The 5,054-nt window shown below is 46.0% G+C and overlaps 2 non-coding genes across 2 annotated transcripts; both read right to left on the bottom strand.

Annotated features, from left to right (window-relative positions):
* Positions 1-2,341: 2,341 nt before the first annotated feature.
* LOC139049348 (U1 spliceosomal RNA) lies at positions 2,342-2,504 on the bottom strand. Its single transcript, XR_011508208.1, has one exon. It is a non-coding gene; the product is annotated as a U1 spliceosomal RNA (small nuclear RNA).
* Positions 2,505-4,587: 2,083 nt separating this feature from the next.
* On the bottom strand, positions 4,588-4,750 carry LOC139049347 (U1 spliceosomal RNA). Its single transcript, XR_011508207.1, has one exon. It is a non-coding gene; the product is annotated as a U1 spliceosomal RNA (small nuclear RNA).
* Positions 4,751-5,054: the final 304 nt, after the last annotated feature.

The raw sequence follows: 5,054 nt of genomic DNA, 5'->3' as shown, positions 1-5,054 counted from the left end.
ATTTAATAAAACATTGACAATCAAAAAGAAAACTTCGAAGCCAACGGTCACTAGAGTTTAAGTTTTTCTTTTAAATGCAACAAACCTTGTCAAATTTGGTGCAGTAGTTGCTGAGAAAAACTAATGCTCCTTTTACATTACATGTATTTAGATAAGAGCACCCGAGCTAAAGCTTCCGCTTAAGTCTGCAATGAAGCCTCGCCCACGCCCTCATAGCCGCCAGCCACTGCTCCTCCGCGAGGCTGAAAATAATTCGTTCTTCAAACTTTTTCGGTTACCCAAATAAGGCGGTAACTGCAAAAATAAAATTAATGGCGTGTAATTTTATGCCTTTCCCCTCGCCTACTATAGTGGAATGGCGAATGCCTAATTCATTATTGAACTGAAATAACATGCTCTCTTCGCTACAACTATTCGTGGCGAACTTTCACTTCAGTTGGCAGCGAAGTTTCATGAGTAAAACGGGTTCAGCAGTGAAATGAACTGCACGGCAGATTTTGAAGAGTGAAATGCTCAGACTGCATACATTTCGTTCATGTCTGTTGCACACCTCATTGCTTCCGCCGATGCAAAGACTCTTGAAGAACTGCAGACGCTCCGGATGTATCAAGTACGACGCCATGTTAAAAAGGCTGCATGACGACGATTTTGTTTGCTTCTGTGATTGGCTCGCGGAGTAACAACTCCGCGCGGTCCGTGTGCCTTTGTTTTCAACTGCTGTTTTTTAAAGTTCTATTCTACTAAAGCAATCTTTATGTTACACGTTCGCTTCTGTACTTGTTCTTGGCAGTGTATTTCCTGTGCTTCATTCCCGCGCGAGTCCATTTGACGTGGTTCTTTGTTTGCCAAGTAAGGGAGAGGCGTATCGCACAGGCGTACCTGTAAAATACACCTTATTTCAATTCTCTTTTGTGGGTTTACGGTTTTTTATGGCGAACGGTAGGCGTTATTCAGATTTGTACTAGTAAACGTACCCCCCCCCCCTCATTTGCACATAGAAGTTACGTTGGGTTGCCCCCCCCCCCCCCGAAAAATATCCTGGGTACGTGCCTGCCTCAGGCTGTACTTTGATCCGTACAAGGTTGTACGGCGCCTCAGCGACATGAACTATGAGGTTATCCTTGACAGTGCTGCTTCCTCCAGGGCGAGGCAGCGTCGACCAGACGTCGTACATATTGTGCGCAGGAAGCCATATTGTTCGGAAAGAAGTGCCCACACCTCGTCTGGCACATCTTCCTGCCGCTAGGTGAGCATCGGGACGATGCTCTCTCTGGAGGAAGGCAAATGCCACATCCCACATGCAGCACTTACAGAAAGACGAAGATCTCCTGCATTGCAGAAGAGAATACGAGGTCCTTGCGCGATTGGTCTTCAGTTTGCCTGCAATTTAAAGTGACCTGCCCTGTTTTATCAGTTCCTGCTGCTTGTGAATCGTGACACCATCATTCCTTCACTAAAGTCAGTGTATTTCGTTATCAAACAATCGACACAAATCATCCCCAACGAAGCGCCGCCGTGTACACTGCAATGGGCGCCGCCAACCGTCCATCCACATGATGCTGTCAACTATAACTCGATCTTGCGGCAGTATGCCTTACGTCTACGTATGACTACTGAGATTTATGCTCATGACTAATATAGTGAGTACTGAAGGGGTAATAAGAGTAATTAAGGTTAAAAAATACCTAAATATAATTACGATCAATTTAGTTAAGCCTAAATCAAAGAAGCTTAGTGGAGGTTAATTACTATCAAATTACTTGAGCGTAGTTATGACGAATTGTGGGCTAAATTGTACAGTGATGCTAATTAAAATCAATTTAGTTTAAATTCCTAACTCTAAGCAAGAGTAATTAAGGTCAAATTATTAAGCCGAAACAAGAATATTTAAGGAAATTAGGATTCATTAAGTCACGTTTTGATTAACAATAATTGAATAATACCAACCATGATTAACTAAAGGTAGTTAGGATGACCTAAGGATAATTGCTATATTCCTTACGATTACATTACTTAAGCCGAATAAAATTAATACTGGTAATGATTAATTCATATTACTTTATCTTAAGCCTAATTCAGATGAATTACGATTATATTAACTTCGCCTGATTAGACAATTAGGCAACCGCAATAGGTCGTTCAATACTTACAGTACACTGCGTCAGAAATTCAAAATTAGCGACTGGAAATAATCCTTGTATACGCATTATCTGAGATGTCCCCCAAAATAACGTCGATGTCATAGCGAAGGAACGGACGAACAAGTTAAACCCTAGTGCCGAGCAGTTAAGCGCGGTCGCAGCCATAACACTTTCACGCATCTATCTTTATATTCGTGTGGAAGGGGCTGGCGCGTACGCCGAGCCCCACTACCAAAAATTACATGCCCCATCTGCCCCGGTTTGGGGTAGTGGCGTGCTTCAGCCAACCGCAGTGCAATGGCAAGGCCTCGGCACGGGGCGCCGACCTCAATGATCACCGGAAACCCGGCACCAGGTAAGTATGCACAGCCACGCGTAGGCATACCTGGCCATTCCGAAAGGCGCACCATATGGAACTGGGACTTAAACGTACTCTAGGTGAAACGGAGAACTCTGCTCAGCAACGAAAGCTTGCAAAAGAGTTTAATGTAACACAAAAGCCTTCGACCCATGTATCTATAAACCTAGCTGGTATCATTTTCAAGTTGCAACTACCATATTATTAAAATTTTGAGAAAGCATTGGGTAATGATCGTGCATGTCGAGCGGCAGTTGCCCAAAGCTGCCGAGGTGACCTCTTGTGATTATTCCAGCGCGTGCGACTACAATAGTGACAATAAACAGGATGCTTCACATTACTTGAACCAAGCTTTGCCGTCATGTGGCGTTGTGGCGTATTTAGATTGCGGTAAATTAATTAACTAACATCAAATATGCGAAATTTTACGTATTCACTTTAGGGGCCAAGTGCGTTTCTTTACGTTGTAGAGGGGACTCAGAAACGACCGATCCATTTGTGTGTGTGTGTGTGTTTGTATCGTGAAGTACATGCTGCGTGATTTTTTTTCGGCGTTCAACGAAATCCCGCGAAATATGTAATTGTCATTGCATTTTCTACATGTCATTGTGGTCATACCGCCTTCGCCCTTACTATAGACGTCATTCCTTCCCCGTCATTCATTCGTCGTGATAGTAGCCTTCTTACCAACAAGGTCATGGCCGACCATGGCTAGCAAGTGTGATAGCAATGTGGGCCGATCCCACAGACAGCATATGTCGCTTATAGACGAAGCAGTTGAAGTCTGTGAATGACCACTGCATGTCGTAAAATACAGGTGTCTTCAGCAATAATACGTATCGCTAGGTTGTTTGAATGCTATGATCGCATTACCATCGACACTCATCGTGACGTCGGCGTCACCAGAATACTTTCGAGAGCAGCTCTCTTGCGGCGAGCGTCGGCGTTGTCCCTCGGCGTAACCGGGCAAAGGAGCACAGCGAAGAATGAAAGAGCGAACGCGGAGCGCTGCGGGCGATGAAACACGTCAGCGCATCCGCGGCAGTGGCGGCACCGGGCGAGCGTGGGTAAGAAAAATATTCGGGGGGGCCGCAACGTTCATGTGGGGACAGATTACCAGTCAAGCTGTTGAGGCTGCATCATGCCAGCGTTCCCATACTGTCCCTTCCTCTGCGAAGGCGCTGACGACACTGGTTCTCTGCCAGTCGGTGCGGTGATTTCGGTCTCAAATTATTTGCCTCAATATATCGTGAGAACAGGTGCCGAGCCGCTTACAAAATTTTGGAAAATAAATTTAAAGCTAGCTACATTGTAGCACGTATTGCAATGCACCAATTGTTGCCGGTGACTGGCAAAGTCCAGTCATTCGGAACGGATTCTGAGTATGTCACCAATTCCGGCCGAGACATGCGTTCCCAAAACTTGTGACAAAATTCACTGGTGCCGCAGTAATTTTTGAGCTTCAAATCATAAAGATCGTGAGGCATTCCACTCTGTGAAGGTGGTTGACCAGCGAAGCTGTTTAGCACACGACACGGAGGTGACACATCATATGGAACATAGGTACGAACTCATTTATTGTCTTGATGGGTGGTCACGATTTCACTCGCAACAGCAATCACATTCTTTGATAATGTCAAATCGATGCACGTATGCCGCCGGGTGGTCGGCTGGGCAGGATCGGTGTGACATCGCAAAGGAAGTCTGCAACAAGGAACGCGTAAACCGCTCCCTTTTCGGCACCGACACATCCACACTGCAATCACCGACAACGACAACAGGGGTAGTGTCATCGCAGCTAATTCACGCAAAGGGAGTAGCCATGAACCTTACAGGACTACGAGTCATTTCACTAATTACCAATTCACCAATTAGGCAGCTCACCAATTACGCTTTTGCCCAACAGGTCATTAAATACTAGCAGCACATCGCGTCATTCTCGACAGGGGGCCTGTTTGCGTAATTGGGCAACAGAATGTTTCGTTACGCTGGGCGACGAAGCCGCAGTAACTTCCATGACAGAGCAACGGAATGCACTGACAAGCCGATCGCACTTCCGAGCAGATCTGATTTTATATTTGAGCATGGAAGGGGCTGGCGCGTACGCCGAGCCCCACTACCAAAAATTACATGCCCCATCTGCCCCGGTTTGGGGTAGTGGCGTGCTTCAGCCAACCGCAGTGCAATGGCAAGGCCTCGGCACGGGGCGCCGACCTCAATGATCACCGGAAACCCGGCACCAGGTAAGTATGCACAGCCACGCGTAGGCATACCTGGCCATTCCGAAAGGCGCACCATATGGAACTGGGACTTAAACGTACTCTAGGTGAAACGGAGAACTCTGCTCAGCAACGAAAGCTTGCAAAAGAGTTTAATGTAACACAAAAGCCTTCGACCCATGTATCTATAAACCTAGCTGGTATCATTTTCAAGTTGCAACTGCCATATTATTAATATCGTGAGAAAGCGGACGGAAAAAAAATGGCTGAGGCTTAGCTTGGTTAAGCCTAGTCAGATGCGAAGCATATTGGTGGCTAAACTTGGTAAGTAACTTG

This window comes from Dermacentor albipictus, chromosome 8 (assembly GCF_038994185.2).
Source record: "Dermacentor albipictus isolate Rhodes 1998 colony chromosome 8, USDA_Dalb.pri_finalv2, whole genome shotgun sequence".
Classification (NCBI taxonomy): domain Eukaryota; kingdom Metazoa; phylum Arthropoda; class Arachnida; order Ixodida; family Ixodidae; genus Dermacentor; species Dermacentor albipictus.
This window is presented reverse-complemented; position numbering and strand designations above follow the sequence as displayed.